The sequence below is a fragment of the Macrobrachium rosenbergii genome, chromosome 50 (assembly GCF_040412425.1).
Source record: "Macrobrachium rosenbergii isolate ZJJX-2024 chromosome 50, ASM4041242v1, whole genome shotgun sequence".
NCBI lineage: Eukaryota > Metazoa > Arthropoda > Malacostraca > Decapoda > Palaemonidae > Macrobrachium > Macrobrachium rosenbergii.
The window spans coordinates 36,836,707-36,856,706 of NC_089790.1; the positions used below are offsets into that span (position 1 = coordinate 36,836,707).

General features: G+C 37.6%; 1 protein-coding gene across 1 annotated transcript in view; it reads right to left on the reverse strand.

Moving 5' to 3' along the window:
• The window catches only part of LOC136832837 (uncharacterized), a 305,259-nt gene that overhangs the window by 284,611 nt on the left and 648 nt on the right, over positions 1 to 20,000 (reverse strand). The window lies entirely within an intron of this gene.

The window sequence follows — 20,000 nt, forward strand, 5'->3', positions numbered from 1 at the left end:
TTATTCCCAAAGCTGCGACGAGTTTCCCTCCCTGAAGAGAAATCCAGAAGTTCATGATTTCTAGTTCACATTTCTTCATCAATTAACTGGTAAGTGAGAATCCACTCAAAAATAAGGCATTATTTTTATATAAGAATATATTTATAGATAAGCATTTTCTCATGCTTATTTTTTTGGAAATACAAATGTTTACGTAATTGAATGTCGCCGGCAAATTCCAGTAAAGAACGAAATTATTGGTCAGAATCGTTCTGATGATCAATGTCAAAGAGAATCGAACAAAAACGACCTTTATTTGAAGGATAACAATATACTGAAAAGAAAAGGCGGGTCGGTCAATCATTTGGCTTTGAAACCACATCTTCAATCTCTCTCTCTCTCTCTCTCTCATCTTTTGAAATGCTCACCCAAGGAGAATCCATTTTTCTTTCTGGGTTCTTTTTATCTCCTTCTGTTCGCTTTTCTTCCAGGTTCCTTTTCAGTCCAAAGCCTGGTCGTTGGGAAGATCAAAAGACCATCGACGAACTTGCAGGAATTCTGGCATCAGTAAACAAGTTATACCGTAAAGGTCATGTTTAAATCGCTCGTGCGCGTGCGTACATGTGGGAGCGTATTGTGCATGTGTGTTAAAAAAAAGTAAAATAATAATAATAGTAATCATTATAATTATAAGTAAAAAATGCGCCAAAGTTTCTTCGGCGCAATCGAGTTTTCTATACAGCGTATAATGCTGTATGAGCCGCGGCCCATGAAACTTTCAGCCACTTTCCGGTGGTGGCCTGGCCTATAACGTTGCCAGACGCACGATCATGAATAACTTTAACCTTAAATTAAATAAAAACTACTGAGGCTAGAGGGCTGCAATTTGGTATGCTTGAAGTTTGGAGGGTGTGTAATCTACATACCAATTGGCAGCCCTCCAGCCTCAGTAGTTTTTAAGATCTCAGGGCGGACAGAAAAAGTGCGGACGGACAGACAAATAGCCATCTCAATAGTTTTTATTTTACAGAAAAAAAAAAGGAATCTTGGTGAGTGCATTGTGTGTATGGGCGCACACAATCAATCAAAGAAACATTCTCAGAATGATACGTATGTCCCTTTACACAGAACACTGATGTATTTCACGTAAACGTAGTTTAAACAATAATCAATACAAAATCAGATTACATTAAACAAAAAGAGAAGGATAAAGTAATCCATAGTCGAAGAACTTTAGCTTGTCAATAAACTGTTTTATAATGCATTAAATAGGAAAGATTGAAGAGCAACAAAGAAATAAACTGTTTCATAATGCATTAAATAGGCAAGATTGGAGAGCAACAAAGAAACAAGCTCTTTCATAATGCATTAAATAGGAAAGATTGGAGAGCAACAAAGAAATAAACTGCTCCTAGCTGAACAGATGTTTAAGCCTTGTTGAAAACCAGAGAAATAGACCTTTACTGAAAAAGAAAGAGAAACAGCCCGTATTCAACAACAATAAAATAACCCTTTCTGAACCACAGACAGACCTATAACTCTGACTGGACAAAAAATAATTAGACACCAGATAGATTAATCTTTGTACTATATATATATATATATATATATATATATATATATAATATATATATATATATATATATATATATATATATATATTTATATATATATATATATATATATATATATGTGTATGTGTGTATACATACAAATATATTTACTTTATATATATATATATATATACATAACAAAGAAGAAACTTACGTAAGTGGGTGATTCGCAGTTTATTGAAGAGATAAAAGAAATTAATACTGAAAATTTTACTGAACTTTTACAATACGGTTTAGTAAAAAGGAGGCGAAAGACAAAATGTTACTGAAGAAAATAAGCAACATCTGCCCATAAACCTTTGCACTCTGTATTCACTCCGAAATTAATCACGAAATACGGTTCAGGAGTAACATGCCAATTTCATCATGTGGAAAAGGTCAAGAGACGCGAGACTTGGAAGACTCAAGGCATCGGGGTCAGTCGTGACGCAACGACAGACGGGAGGAGGAGAATGGACCTGTGGTGGTCTTGACTGAATGCAGGTCGCTGCACATCGGAATGATCTTGACACAGTCATAATAAAGAAGAAAAATGTACAACCGAAGCACTCGTCATTTCGGAGAGAAAAAGAATACGGTACAGGATAGATGGAAAGGAGACGAATTGCTAAATCAAGTCATGGTCAAGGATTTCGAACGGTACTACCAGATGTTCGTCGAGTAGGCCCGAACCAGCAGAAAAAGTTCTCCAAGAAAAAAAAGCGCAAAATGACTCACTCCTCTAAATGACAACGGTCGTACCTGTAATTCCAATTAAATTTACTCTTTAGGCGTAATATTCATTATCTACTTTGGTAGTGGATTACTGGTTAAAAATAAATCCATGTAATAACTGAAAGTGATGCTCGACTATGCATTTTTTTTTGGGGGGGAGGGGGTTAACACTGGGTGCTGCTGGTTTGCTTGAGGAAAATGAAAACCTGGTGAAAATTTGTTTGAGTTCTGTTTTGTTAGATGTAATTTCAACAACAATACTTATTTGTTGAGTGAAATGACATATGGGTAACTTTTCCTGTCTAAGAATTGAAATGATTCATTTTTTTTAGCTAAAAAATAACTTCCAATGAGAGACCATGATACCTATACAAAACTTCAAATACTATAAGAAGTATTTTAACCTCGCTCAATTATCACAATAACAAACATAAAATACGAAGATATCATAAATGATTTAATAATGAGCTGCTTAAGCATGTCTGCAGACAGAAAACCAATACCACGAACATGTGTGCAAATTTGCGGTCAATTCTTTTGCCCAAAAAAACAAGGGTGAATATACTAAGTGCTGCCAAGTGAGTAGTGGGTAAGCGGGTACAAAGAAGGGTGAGGGGAAGGGGAGAGGAGGAGGGAAGTAATGGATGAGGAGGGACGGAGTGAGAGAAAGTACTGGGTGAGGAGAATCTGTGCTGAATACCAAACAGACACTCTCGTCGTGATAGTCCTGTACACGACGATAATGATTCTCTCTCTCTCTCTCTCTCTGAGTGCTTTCATTGGCAAACAATAAACGGCAGCGAATCCAGCAACATCATTATGAAAATAAAAATTTCACATCAATTCTTAACTCCTAATCTCGTCTCATTCTCTCCTGCAGAATCTCATCCCTTTCAGTTTTACTTTCTCGTGGCCTCTTCCAAGAACCTATCTCACCCCCATTTAATTCGGGAACAGATAAACCACGACCGAACATACTTAGGCTTAAGCAGGTCCTCATCTAACAGTACATGAGAGGAATGGTTTTTAAGTCCCTAAAAAGGATTGAAAAGAAAGTCTTAAGAGAGAATGGGTATTTCGAAATCAAATTTAGATCATCCCATATTTTTTACAATATTTCCATTGGGGGTGGGGCCTCAAAATATAGGGGTAGGGGGCGTAATGAAGCGAAATGAAAAAGTACCGATCCAATTTACACACAAAAACTATGGCCATCGACTTCTTTTGGTCATACTAAAAGTGAATAAAATGAGAGAGAGAGAGAGAGAGAGAGAGAGAGAGAGAGAGAGAGAGAGAGAGAGAAAGTTGCTGTGGAGAAACGTGTTCAACATTTTACTTAAATCAAAGAGCAGACACAGACGGCTCAAGGGCGAAATGCCTGTCCTTTTACGGAAAGGAACACAAATTCCATCACCTTCTGCAGATTGCAGCTAACTCTGTCGGTGACTTCGCATTCGCAAATGAGAGAGAGAGAGAGAGAGAGAGAGAGAGAGAGAGAGAGAGAGAGAGAGAGAGAGAGAGAGAGCTCCGACTTGTAAATGTTAAAAACATAATTACTGTAGTTAAGACAACGTTTTGTTTTCCAGATTGCAACTTAAGGAGTAGACTAAGCCAATAAGATCCGATTTATGAAATTTAGGCTGGCAAGCCAAGCACTGCATGGGGCACTGGAGGTAAAGTAAAAGGCTAAAATGTGAATGCAGCTACTGTAGGCCCTGGCCGCGGGACGCTGCAAACGCTCTTTAGTAATGACTACAGTACACCACGTGAGGTGCACTGAGGGCACCTTACCACGAGTTCGAATCTCCGACCGGCCAGTGAAGAATAAGAGGAATTTATTTCTGGTGATAGAAATTCATTCCCTCGCTATAATGTGGTTCGGATTCCACAATAAGCTGTAGGTCCCGTTGCTAGGTAACCAATTGGTTCTTAGCCATGTAAAATAAATCTAATCCTTCGGGCCAGCTCTAGGAGAGCTGTTAATCAGCTCAGTGGTCTGGTTAAACTAAGATATACTTAACTTTTCACCACGTATGTGGCATCTCTGCCTCAAATAACGTATTTCGTATCTTTCGACTACACCGAATGTCTTCATAAGTTGACCATTTTTCTTAAATATGACATTCAGAGCACTTAATGTCTTTCTTTCCTTCGTTTTGAGTGGAATAAGATCCGGGACAGTTTTTGGCTCGCTAAAATTTTAAAACGAGCAGGAAAGATAAAACGGGGAATATAGCGTAGTTTGGTGTATGTAAAAAGCTGGGCAAACCTTTTCAATGTTTAGGTAGGTTAAGATAACAGGAAATCGACGATGGTCGGCGGCGTCAAATCAAAATTTTTACGCCGTCCACTTAGGACATCCGCTATTCCATTATTTCTTACGTATTTCTGGAATTAGTTGCCATGTATCACTTTCAGGCAGGTCTATTATCATATAAAAGTGAGTAAAGTATTCATACCATTGCCTAACTACTAGTCTTTCATTCCATTCTAGTGACTGAGCAAGATTTGACATACTTGTGAGGCTCGATTTCTATTTCCCACGACAACGGAAACAAGAGAATCATTACCGTTTACCAGCGGCTGTAACGAAGTTTTCTGTTGTCATCTTACTGAAGATCTGAGCAAAAACATGACATTAATATTTTTACCACCAAAAACCCAAAATTAAATGTAATTATCATTTAAGTATGCCGGTCATTACAGGTGCAGTTGATGGAATGACAGTACCGCGCTGTTCAAACGTCTTATATCGTATAAACGGCTATATTCCATAAGCTTAAAAATAAATTTACTGCCGTAACTAAACTGGTACCCGCCTCACGCAGCCGACAGGCGATGCGCCATTCTACCAGAGTGAATATCTCAAATACCTCAGAGACGAGATATAGTTTATTTTATTTTCTTTCCTTCTACTTGGGTGTGCGTGAGAGAGAGAGAGAGAGAGAGAGAGAGAGAGAGAGAGAGAGAGAGATGAGGTGAAATATCAACAGTGATAAAATATTTTCTTGTGTACTGTCATGATGTGTGACAATCATAACGAGAATCAACTAAACTTGTAATGAAATATGGTACAGTAAATCAAGAAAAACATCTGGTTTTGAGAGAACATGATTTATTGGTTGTGAATATTACTAGTCCTGAATTCACGAGACATATTTCATACAAAAAAAAAGAAAACCACAGACAATCAGTTCTGCAGCTCTTATGCCAGAGAAGTTCATAGCACCCACACTGACCACTCCGGCACAGATTATGAGTATCTCTCAAGCTGATGAGAATATCTCCTATCGCACAAAACGCAACGCCATACCAGACAAGGAACTGAAGGTCCGGTACCCTTGGGGGAAGAGGAGATATCGCCGACGTCAATACACGCTTCCAAAGATAATGATCAGTTTCCCTTTCCGAGAAATTACACAATACCCCGAAGCAAAGCCAGTTTCGTAATACTTCTCTATAACTGAAACGATAAGCGAAAGTCATGTGACCCTATTGTTTTTATGTAATATGAATTTAAATAATTATATATATGTGTGCGTGTGTGTGTATACTGTATATATAGCCTACCTACTTCACTACAGATAAGGATGACGAAAGAGTGAAGCTTAGGAGCAGACGGAGGAGGGATGAGAAATTTGCCAAATACTGCACATTTCCTACAGTAAAATCTAGCTGTGTCAAAGATGAATGCATGTACCGGCCGCCGCAAATTTTGCCTAAGCGTGTACGCTAAAGATCTCGGAACGGTGGTAGCTAGTTTAGAAGAGGGGAAGAATATTCCAGTCGGGGAAGGCGACCATTAGTTGTTCGTTAACAATAAGAACTAACTTTAGATGGAGTCAGTCATACCTACCCACACATTTTAAAAGGATTTCTCAACTATTTATAGTAACCTATGATACATAATATTACCGCCTTCACGTACTCACGTGCTTGTTCCATTTGGATATGGGTTTATCTTCTGAATAATAATGTGCATCTTCACTCAGGAATAAATATGCATACCGCACACAGCAAACGAAAATAAATACTGGTAGGCCTTGGAGGCCAAAAACTGAGCTGCGCCATCGTCATCGGCGGCAACTAGCATACATAACAAAGAGGAACTTCCACTGACATTTTGCCTACTGAACCACTGTCAAGGCTAACAGTAGTCCATGTGATCGTGCTTCATCGTAAACGATCATCACAGTACATAAAATGTAGTAAAAGCTGGAAGCTTAAGTCAATGAAATTAAAAATAAAACAGAAAAGCCGCAGAAGAAAAACTTTCGTTGGACGTGAAAAATGAAGCTCAGTGAAAATGTAATCAATATCTTCCCTTCAAACAGCCAGACACTATTTTCAAAACTCAGTACAATTTAAAATGAAGAATATTTCCAAAAATCACCACGCTTTCAACCGTTCCATGAAGAGCTTAATTCATACATACGTACGTACATATACAAACACATAATATATATAACATACATATACTGTATATATGTGAATATTTAAATGTGCTTAAATAGTTAACTTTTAATATTAGCTACATAAACACACTTTCAAGATTGTATAAATTTCTTTAATTGTAGCCTGATGACGGGAAGGGGTTCCAGAAACGCTGGTGTATATAAAAAGAGAAGATTTCAGGTCTTTTCGATGCCGCTCATTATATGTATACACACACACATATATATATATATATATATATATATATATATATATATATATATATATATATATATATATACTTATATATATACAGATATGTATATATATATGATGGACTCAGGTTATTTGCTTTTAAAAAATTTTGTGATCATATATATATAAAAAAAAATTTTTTAAAGCAAATAACCTCATTCCATCATATATATATATATATATATATATATATATATATATATATATATATATATATATATATATATATATATATATATATATATATATATATATATAATATATATATATATATATATATGTATTTTATATATATATATATATATATATATAAAATATATATATATATATAAATATATATATAAAAATGAACAGTACAAAATATATATGTATACAGTACATGAAAACAAAAAATGCTGAAAGTAAATAACACTCAATCCTACTTTAAAAATATATTAACATATATATTAATGACAGCAGTAACCGCAGCGGGAGCAGTAGCAGCAGTAGCAATAATAACAGGAAAGTAATGGGCTAGCATTCATCATAATTAGCCATATAGCCTACAATAATACTCGAGTAACAAAGAAAAATCTTGAAAAGTTGACATGACGTACAAAAATTGAATAACAAATATGCCATTTAGAAAAACAGTTCCCCTCCCCAGAGTCCTTACATCTGAACAAACTATTAAGCAGAATTCTTTCTGTACCCCTTGAGACGCAGGCAATAATAATCGCAACCTCATACCTCAAGCATTTCCTGCAGATACAAAAACCATTGACCACAAAGGAAGCTCCTTTTTCCAGCCAACAATGAAGGAGCGATCGCGATAAACATTAAGGGACAGGTCTGAAAAAGAAAGGAGGAGGAGGAGGAGGAGGAGAAGGAGGAGAAGGAGGAGAAGGAGGAGGAAGAAGAGGAGGAGGAGGAGGAGAATTAACTCCAAAAAGTGTCTTCGGGAAATGTTAATATTATGAACGCTAGACGGCTAGAAATGTATGGGAGACTAAGGACCCGCCTCCAAAGCCGAGAGACGTGACATATGACATTCGGGGATGGACGGGGGAGAGTGGAATTGAAGAGTATAGGCTGAGGGCAGCGGAAGCCCCGAGGAGCAGTATTTCCAGGTGCTGCCGCTACCCCTCCATCCGGTTAGAGAGGGAGTCGTCCAGGCGCAAACACTCAGGTAGATAACGTCACCTCTTGTGATAAACATCGGTATTTTCTGAGGCGTTGCTTAAGAAAGGGCGACTCTTCCATGGGAGAGCTGGTAAATGGTCGTTCCAGCAAAGGTGTCAGAATGTTCAGGTATCCAGTGACAACATATTGTACATAATGTAATAATTGATGGAGGCCTGAACAAATAACACACAAAAACTCACTGAAGGTGAACTTGAAGAAATAAAAGAAAACACAGAGATATTAACAAAGCTGATTCAGGATTCGGCTCAGAAAACTACTGACGTAATGATCAACATAGATGAAATCCAAAGCAAATTTGACAATGTTGATAAAGATGTACAGACCATGACAAACATGGACAAAACTTATGCTGAATCACTAAAGACAAAAAAAGTGCTTCTGATCAAATCTACAAACGAAGAGAGCACAGCAGCAAATGGAATGAAACAAATTATGAGTAAAATAACGGCGCCAGTTGAACAGGTTAAAACAACAAGAGATGGAAAATTTGTAAGATTTCCAAACAGGCAAAATTGAAAAGGCAGATTCAGGAAATCAGCAATATATCAGTAAACGAGAAGGGTAAACTTAAACCAAAAATAAAAGTGGTCTAGTCCCGAAGGATGAAGATGACATTGTCGATAATACTGTAAAGAAAAATCCATGGATAGGTAACCTCATTTCTGAAAATGACGACCTGAAAATTGTAAAGGAAATGATAGCCAAAGATGGCAAATATAAACACTATATCATCAAATGCACACTACAAATACGAAAGGCTATCTATGATAGAGGTGACAAAGTGTGTACACTGTATAGCCGTTGCAAAGTATACGACTGTTACATGCCCTATCAATGCTACAAATGTCAGGAATCTGGTCATAGCGCAACAAATTGTAGAAACGACAAAGCTTGCCCTTTATGTGGTGAAAATCACAACTCAAATGAATGTGCCAGCAGCATCTTCAAGTGTAAAAATTTTGTAAAGAAAGGCCATAGTGATATTAAACATAAAACATATGATGGCAATAAGTGCACTGTATATAAAGAATGTGTGTCAAAGGTGAAAAATAATACGTATCATGACTTTGACTACTAATCCTCTATGCAATTTAATAAACATACAGTCCGTAGGAAATAAAACTAACACTATTAGACATGCAAGTTAAGTATATAGTCTATTTGAACCTACAGCAAATTGCAAGTCAGGCGAGAGAGCATTTGTACACTGTGCATCAAGACTATACAACAAAATACCTCCTGAAGTGAAGAGCATACAAGAAGAAAGCAAATTTAAAAAAGAACTAAAGACTCTCCTATTCTGCAGGAGCTACGATACTGACGAGAAAAGACTGAAAGACAATTATAAAATATAAGAAGCTGCTTATTTTGAAAACGTACAAGTAAAAGATTTTATCAAAATATCCATAAAACCAAAGTGACAAAGTTTTTATCAAAATAGTCTCATTTCAAAGGACCTTAGAAACCCACAGCGAATTATTATTCAGGCTTGGTGAAATGCGTAGCCAAAACTGGCTTTCATATTGCAAAAGCATTTTCCACAAATAATAAACTACTCGATAAAGATACAACGACATAAACTAATTATCCTTCCTACTCATTTATTTTTCATTTTAAATGAATCCAGAGTATTTTTGTCAAACCTGCCACATTCACTTATATAATTTTGAAGAATGTTACCCAGTAGGATCAGCTCAAAGGGAACAGAAAAACGGTTTTATACAACACAAGAGATGTTATGCTCAGATAAAGTGTCGCAAACATAGGCCTACCTGAAAGAGAACAAGAAAATCTAAGCCGATGAAAGGAATTCGCCGAGCGTTTCTTTCGTCTGTCACTTGGAAGTCAGGGCGATATTGTGAACCGGGTGTTGGAAAAATAAACACCACTTCACTTCATGTACCAACATTGGTGAGGCAGGTGTTGCCGGAGAACATTACGGCTTAAATGAGAAGAAATACACCACGAGGGAAACCTACGAAAACAAACTGACCACGAGAAAATTAAGGAAACCCCCTCCAGTCGTCAAGACCACAAGCATTAGCGACATTAGAGTCGCACATTCAAACAAGTAAAAAATGCGTCGAAGTTTCTTCGGCGCAATCGAGTTTTCTGTACAGTACATAATGCGGTATGAAACTCTCAGCCACGGCCCATGAAAATTTCAGCCGCGGCCCATGAAACTTTCAGCCACAGCCCGATGGTGGACTGTGTTGTTGGTACCTGTAGCGGTGCCAGACGCACGATCACGGCTAACTTTACCTTTAAATAAAATCAAAACTACTAAGGCTGGAGGGCTGCAATTTGGTATGTTTGATGATTGGAGGGTGGATGATCAACATAGCAATTTGCAGTCTTCTAGCCTCAGTAGTTTTTAAGATCTCAGGGCGGACAGAAAAAGTGCGGACGGACAGACAAAAAGACATCTCAATAGTTGTCTTTACAGAAAACTAATAAAAACAAAGACATCTTACAGGGACTTGCGCTGAACTGCAGAAAGACCTCGGTCACTCTAACAGTTTGCACCACAGTAATTTATGGTATATCATCAATTAAATACCCGAATTCTTACAAATGAAAATTTAACATAAAATCGCAACCGCAGAAGTTCATGAGCGTTGTTATCAATACTATAACAGAAAATTCAAAATTTCGAGTCTGAACAATGACTGTCTCGTCAAGTTATTTCTTAATAGAAATTATTTCTTCAGTTATATCCGGTATTTTTAAATGTTTTCCATACTTGCCTAAGGAGAGATCTCCTCAAACCCACTGACATCATTGTCCTTAACATCAGTGCTTAGAAACAGACCGCTCATGAAAGAAAAGGGTCTCTGAATGAATACATAATGCTGTACTAATCGTATGCAAGGAAGGGCAGGAATTGCAACTACCAAACCAATGTGGCTCGGTCACCAAGAGTAGGAAATATAAGTGGAATCCCAGGAGGCTGAAACCCTTCCTCTGCTAAAATCGGGCAAGACAACCAGATAACTGAGTGAAATCTGACACGTTTCCTAGGCAAAAAAGAAAATCGAAAGAATGACCGCCAGGCCGAAAATAACAGGAGAATGTCCTCACTTTCCTTGTTTTAGTTTTCTGTAAAAGCAAATTATTGAGATGGCTTTTTTCGTCTGTCCGTCCGCCCTTAGATCTTAAAAGCTACCGAGTGTAGAGGGCTGCAAACTGGTATGTTGATCATGCACCCTCCAGTCATCAAACATACCAAGTTGCAGCCCTCTAGCCTCATTAGTTTTTATTTTAAGTACGGTTAAAGTTAGCCATGATCGTGCGTCTGGCACCGCTATAGTTACCAACAAAAGAGGCCACCACCGGGCTGTCGCTGGAAGTTTCATGGGCCGCGGCTGAGAGTTTCACGGGCCGTGGCTGAGAGTTTCATACAGCATTATACACTGTACAGAAAACTCGATCGCGCCGAAGAAACTTTGGCGCACTTTTTACTTGTTTCTTCCTAGATGATCAATCTCCTTTCACAATACTACTCCAGCCAAGTAAGGCATTTTCGTACTAAACACCAGCAACAGAAGAAATATGCTTTTTACAAGGTTTCACGGCCAAATGAGGGTTGAGTTTCGGAGAGAACGGCATTTTTTAATCTCCAGAAACCTCATAAAACTACTCAAGCTCCTCACCTTACTCTCACTATTAAGCAGCCACCTGTACAACTTGAAAGGAAATCCTTGTTGAACCTTTTCCCCGCATTGGAAACTGAGAACAGCAGAATCCTAAATCCAATCTGGCTTGGTGATAAAATATAATGAACAGGAGAAAACCAAATAGACCAGAGCCATCTGATTGTCCGGATCCACAGGAAATCTTTCCTTTCAAGAGAAAACATAACCTCAAGTCGAACTTTGTTTGCAGAAGTAGTGATAAAATTTGGTTACCAAAATCTGAAGTAGTGGTACGTAAGCTGTCGTTTTCTTCATCCTGGAACTTCGAAAGAGGGCTGGCTAATGATGCCCCTCTTTTCAGTGGCCGCATGCCTATGACTGCTTCAGTCATGTGGTTCACCCTTGGCATCATTTCCGTAAAAATCCAGATGTTGTTTTTTGCGTCATCTTGCCAACAAATCGGCAAACAAACAACAATAAAATAAACCGAATAGAAGCACGATTTATATATATGTTTATATATACATATATACAGTATATACATATTTATGTATGAATCTGTCACAATAACCGTGAATTTTATTTTATATTCACAAATATTAAGCCACAAATATCGATTAATATCCCGTTCACTATACTTACATTTAAGGGTTGCGTGTGCATGTGTGTGCGTGGTTAACGTAACGCTGTCATGAATCAAATATCTCACATAGTCTAATTTTATTCAAAGTAAGTATTTATAACAGCGTGAAAAACAGATTAATTTCATCTCCACTCCTATTATTTCCAGAGAGAGAGAAATTGTTAAAAAATGTATAATAAACGCGGGTCCCTTAGAATTCAAATCACGATCTGCCCCTTTCGCTAAATTCAGCCATTCTTGCTCATTCCCCTTCTGGCGAAACCAAGTCAGCTCCAACGCGCGATAGCAGCGATAACATCACCTCTAGGGATAATCTAAACATAACAACAGCAGTAAAACCGAACCGCAAACTCAGCGCGCGGACCACACAACGGACCACTTCATATCAAAATTTCCAAAGAAAAGCGAAACCTCTCTGAGCTCGTTGTCCCTGCGGGCAATGCACGGTGGGCGTCGCTGGAGGCGACTCAGCCGTTTTCGACAAATCCCTGGGCGGGTTAAGTTTGTCGTTAGAAAGTAGAGCGGCGAAAGAAGAGGAAAAGAACAAATTTATTATAGCCTCTGGGCTTTCATCGAACAAATTATACAGTGTGTATGAGATTTATACATAGGGTGTTTGTTATACACCATAACAGTGTAATGTATGCATACGCAACTATCATACACCGCAACACACGCTCTTCGAAATATGGAAACACCAACATCCACATCACTGCCGAATCGTATCGCCCATTTGAATATATTCACGGATGAAACTGACTGCATTCTTGAACAGACCAGAAAAAAAATATGACCCATTCAGGAGTAATCTGTGATCAGAGGTACAACTCTGCAGAATAAAACACCGTGCGACCAAGTCTAATCACCCCTTACAAGCAAATAATTCAACCCACCCGCTTTCCAAATCTGACTGATACTTTACTGTAAGGGAGAGTTTCTCCACTTCGGGGCATTGGGAAAAAGGCACCGTACTGAAACAAAATAAATCCAGTTTCTCTCATACAGAGCACTATTTATAGCCAAAGCAAAATAGGATGTGTACAACTGCAGTCTAAATCATAATATGAAACATGCAGTATGACGGCTGAACAGACTACAAAGCTCACAAAGTTTGAGAAATGAAAGAATACGATTATATTGTCAATATGAAAGCAATGAAGTAATATTTTTAAAAAACGATGAATAAGACATATTCAAAAATACTTTCAAAAAAATACATGATTCATATGAAAAACAATAACGATTTTATCAAACTGAACTATTTGTGCAAGGGTTTTGTCAATTAAAACCTGAACAGAAAAATAATGCAAGAAATTATGAAGCTATATCCAGGACCACAGCTTCTTTAAAGGTAAAATCCCATTCTTCCAGTCTCCAACATGTCATATCGATTGTACCATGATTTATGCCAAAGGTCACTGGTCATTTCAATCATTTTCATGATTAACGACGAGCCGAAGACTGATATAAAAATTATACATTGCTATCATGTTTTCTGAGTAGAGCAAATGTGCTTTGGTGTGTGTGTGTGTGTATATATATATATATATATATATATATATATATATATATATATATATATATATATATATATATATATATATATATGCACGTTTGCTCTACTCAGAAAAACATGGAACTACGAACTGTGCTAACGAGATATATATATATATATATATATATATATATATATATATATATATATATATATATATATATATATATATGTATTGTTTGTTTACTTCAGAAAACATGGAACTAATAACGAGAGTGATATATATATATATATATATATATATATATATATATATATATATATATATATATATATATATATATATATATATATCTCACTTTTAGCACAGTTCGTAGTTCCATGTTTTCTGAGTAGAGCAAACGTATATATATATATATATATATATATATATATATATATATATATATATATATATATATATATATATATATATATATATATATATATTATATATATGTGTGTGTGTGTGTGTGTGTGTGTGTGTATATATGTACAGAGTATATATATATAATATATATATATATATATATATATATATATATATATATATATATATATATATATATATATCACTCACGTTAGCACAGTTCGCAGTTCCATGCCGACCTGACGTCAACCAGTCGACCCGGATGTGAATGGGTTCCAGGGTCGTGCTCAAGAAAAGGACATGGGGACAACCACCTCATACTTAGGAAACTAGCTGCGGAATGGAAGGTCCTGCCCTTCTGGCGCCACCACCTTTCTTTAGAGCGCTTCTGGAGAGCCTTTTGTATTGGTACTTTAAGCTGTTATTTATTGCTAAGGAAATGTTATGAATGTGGGCACATCCTTCATTCCAAAGTTATGAGGTGAACACCGCAGTAACTACTGTCTTGTTTATCGTTCACTTCAGAGTTGAAGCCAAGTCTTATTTATCCTTTTTCTTCTCGTTCTCTTCGGGCCTGGACTTAATAGCGATATTTGGTTGTCTGTCTCATAGGCATTCGCAACTTAAAACGAGTGCCTAAGAGGAGGAGGCACAGGTTTCAGCCTCCCGATGCTCACAAAGTTTTTCTGGGATGGGGCAACCAGCCCAATGCCCTGTTTAACCTAGGGTCAGACCACCACAGTCGCATAAATACCAAGTATGTACGTACATCATTTGCTGGTTATGCATGTTTTTGTGTGTGGGAATGCGCTGAGGGAATAAGATTTTGCATAGAACGCTTAACTGAGAAACTTCTGATTGTTCAAATTTCAGACAAAGAATCCCTTGCATGAACTTTAGTCCTCCAAGGAGATAAGGTGCAGTCTAGGCAACAATAAAATTCTTTGCCCTCATAAGAAGTCCGAATCTATTGACGAATAAACAAGGACGAAACAAGTAAAGAGAATTGGCTGATGTGTTTTCAATTGGCTTCGCAAAAGCATCATTGCCACGATTATTCAACGATTTGTATCTGTAACGGTCAAGACGGTCAGCGCCCTCACTGCCCGCATGTTGGCAAGATTAGCCAATAGACCCTAAATGATTTTTTCTTATGTCTCTCTTGTATTTTGTAACTTGATTTCTTCCAGTTCCGTTTCCTTTACTTTTTCTAAACACTTTTTCAGCAAAACTATCTTTTCACTTTGAAAGTATTTTTCCTATACTTCATTAATCATTAAAAGCTGTTCGTGCAAAAATACAAGAAATAATCCAGATCTCCAAAAGAATAAATTCCAAAGCTAATCTTGACCTCATTATACAGGGTAGCCTACTTCTATTCTCATCAAGTTTGGAAAATCACTCCTGATGTAGATAACCATCCCATTAGTTTTGCTAGAAGTATGTAAAAATAAGCAAATAAACAAAACTATAACGACAACAATTCCTACGAAATAGTCTCGAAAATTCAACGTTCAAGTCAACAACGCTACAGAACCTCATTTGTGCAGATGACAACGACCTTGAGACCAGTTGGTCGATTCAAAAGTTTGCAACGAAGAGTGTTAGTTGAGGACCAAGAATCGTTCCCGTGAATGCATCGCTTCGTCTGACTGCGGAATGTGAAGACGACTGAAGATCCTTAGATAAGAATGAACATTTCGTTAAATTCAAGTGATTTTGTCTGGCAACGGTATAGGAATTGAGCATGGCTGGATTAGTTCGTTGAAATTTAACGCGGCAAATAAACAGTAACTGATACTTTTAGAATATAGTATATGACCATCACTTAGCTTATGTACTTGAATCCACACATAATTAATATATATATATATATATATATATATATATATATACTATATATATATATATATGATATATATACATATGATATATATATATATATATATAGCCTACATACGCGTGTGAATTCAACTTTAAACCGCTTTCCCAAGAAGGAGCGACTCCTGAAAAAAGACAACACAAAAATCCCTGCCATATTCACCTAATTAAATCACGGATGAACCATTTGCGCAGAAAACTTCCACAGCAGCCGCCGCTTCGTTTACATATACATTAGTTCCACTTCGATCTTAACGCAACGGAGCGTGAGATGAGCCACTTGACTTAAGCAGAAAATAAATATGGACGGAAATAAAATGGGACCTCCATTTCAAAGAGAAATAAAATATAGCACGGAACAAGACAGAGAGAGAGAGAGAGAGAGAGAGAGAGAGAGAGAGAGAGAGAGAGAGAGAGAGAGAGAGAGATTAATGGGACCTCCATTTCAAAGAGAAATAAAATATAGCACGGAACGAGAGAGAGAGAGAGAGAGAGAGAGAGAGAGAGAGAGAGAGAGAGAGAGAGAGAGAGAGAGAGAGAGAGAGAGAGAGAAGTTAAGCTGTGTTAGAAATTGAACGATTCACAAGATAAAGTAATAAATATCACACTACAATGATAGTGAATTTTGCGTAGTTAAGCATAATTTCGAATTCAAGAGAGAGAGAGAGAGAGAGAGAGAGAGAGAGAGAGAGAGAGAGAGAGAGAGAGAGAGAGAGAGAGAAGCGAAATAATCCATCATCCATTTTCTGACTGAACGTAACCGAAGTTCTGACAACTTGAATTCAACTCCAACACAGTAAGATAAATTTGCAGCATTAGCAGAATAAGCAGCCAAGAACAGAGTGAGGAAAAACATCACATCACTTCATTGTTATGAATCCTGGCAAGATATTGCTCACAGGGACTAACTACCTACGACTATGACAGCGACAAAAATTTGCAACGTTAATTTGCTGGAACGTTCCACTGCATTATTACAATATCCAAGACGATGGCTGTACTGTACTGCACATATGTTTCCGAACCGCGACAACGTCGTACATTACTGATACGACCAAAGAAACCTGTCGCAATTTCAATGAGTGGCTCCTATACATCGATAAGAGTTATTTCATATTAGCAGACGACCTTGAACGGCACAGACCCTGACCAATAACATGAGATTGCATGGCATTAATACACTTCTGGTAGTGTAACTAAATCACATATTACTGTACAAAATTACGAGAAACTTTCTAATACAGTAATGCATGGTCCCAAACTGAAAAAACATTTTACTACATGAAGGACCTTTTTAATATCATGTAACTGATTTATTCTGTAAATAGTTCGAACAATCATTACATGAATCACGAAAAACAACATGAAAAGTTTCAAAGAAATAGTTCCAAAATAACATCTAAAAAATATATATATCGTGATATTAGTACATTGCTTTCATGTAAATTGGAACACCCTATGTTCATGTTTAATTTGTTTTCTTTTGTCAATTTTATTCCAACGAAAAAAAAAAAAACTTTTCACTTAAACCTTGAGGACAAGGGACAATTCATTATTCTATCGCTAAGGGCTATCGTAAACTTCGAAACGACCAAGCCCCTGGGTACGTAAACAATTCTCGTAATCTCTCAAAACAGGTAACGGGTTACAGCGTCTCCACGGCTCCTGGTCTCCATGGGGTTCCAGGGTTCCTGGGAGGGGAGAGGAGTGTCTTACCAAGAGCCAGTTGGTTTACAGAAACTGACTCGGAGAAAAAAGGTGGAGAGAGAAAGAGAGAGAGAGAGAGAGAGAGAGAGAGAGAGAGAGAGCCGAGTAAGCACCTAGCTACTAAGAGATGAGTTTCAGAAATGACTAAAAGAAATGAGAAAAATGTTTTCCTTTAAATCAAATTTGGGATAATAAAAAAATAAACCCAGCATGAAACATGGTCCTTTATTAAAGAGATTTTAGCATAAAGAGAGAGAGAGAGAGAGAGAGAGAGAGAGAGAGAGAGAGAGAGAGATTCACAAAAGTTTGACTCCTCCCGCCAGAGGTTATCTACAGTAGGCGCATGGTCCATCCGCACCATAATGCACGAGCCCTCAAAGGCTGGCGTTGCATGAAAGCAAAATTTATGCAGAAACTAAATGCGCGTGAAACACGCAATGTAATATCTTTCTACGTGTAGATGTCCCTCAGCGGCGCCCCGCCAACCCTTTCCGTTCCAACGACCCTTCTGAAGTGAACGCCCTTTGCCTACTTGCAAAAATATTCTAATTCCTGCGTGAAGAACGAAGTTGCTATAAACAGCTGCTCTGTCAAATTATTTGCAAACGAAATGCAGAACGGCACGCTTGCACCTCGAGAGATAAGCGGACATGGAACTCATAGCCACTTCCTTAAGACTGGTCACTCCAGACTAGAAGAGCGCTGGCCAGCGAATGTCATGTGCAAGAAAGGAAGTTTGGGGGACCGGAAAGTGGGGAAGGGTAGGAGGGGGGGCGGGCGTCCCTCCTCCTACTTGATCGATGTCAGCTGCTTAGTTCGCACATACTGTACTCGCTGCACTCCTACTGTGAACTGATACACGAATAGCGTAGAAATCTTACAATATATACTTAGCAAAGAGAGTTTATCAACTTGAATGTTGGCATTATGCCTTTCTTAATCATTGCTGCGGCCCAGTGGTAGTTGACAGCTAGGTACATGATTCACGGCTTAAGCCAACGGAGACAGTTGAAAGTTCCCATATCGCCCAACCTCGGTCAGGATTTGAACTCGGGTTCTCTTGACAGACAAGCGCTTTTGTCACTCGATCGTATCTCCTCACATATGCCATTTTTCCCTAAAAGCGAGGGCTTAGGGAAAAGCAGGCAACTACCAATGTCGTGTTTATCCTTTAACCTTGAATCAAAGCTGAATTTGGGATCCACTTTATTGATAAAGAGAGAGAGAGAGAGAGAGAGAGAGAGAGAGAGAGAGAGAGAGAGAGAGAACACAAGGCTCTGATGCTTGTTACCACAACTTGACACTATTCACACATAGCATCACCGTTTCTTCCCATGTGTGCGTATAAAATACATCCATAATGAAAATAATCTAAATACACATGTTTTGTCAGTTTTGTGTGTTTCCTGCACTAGGCCTACACTAACTCTTGAATGGCCTACGGTTAGCCTTTTTTTTTGGGGATGAAGGGGACTTTGACCAACCCTGAATCTACTTCGTTCACCGGTGTTTTAGTATTTGCACACTTTCAAGCTATCATTTCAAGGTATATTACAATTCATTAATAGGCCTAGTTCGTGATAATTTTAAGCATCATTCGCTGTTTAGAGAGAGAGAGAGAGAGAGAGAGAGAGAGAGAGAGAGAGAGAGAGAGAGAGAGAGAGAGAGACTTCACAGGCCTGTCCATTTACAAACCTCGCTATAAATATTTTGCAGTGAGAGAGGTATTACATAACCTAAACCTAAGTACATGATGTACCTGAAAAGACAACTGGGCCGTTTACACGCATCTTTTAATCTTAAATAAGATTTTTTTTTTATCGTTACAGCCCTTATAAACTTAAAAATCCACAGCGTCCACATAAAGCTGAAAAACTGTAGGCCTAAATCTCATTACATTATCTTCAACGTTTTTCGCTTGAGCAAACAACTGTCCAAATAATATTCTCTCCAAGCAAACATGAAAACGTAACGTTCAAAACTTAAAGAGTATTAAGTTAAAAGTTGATTGGTTTCAGACCTATTTAGGCTACTTAAAGGTACTCAGCCT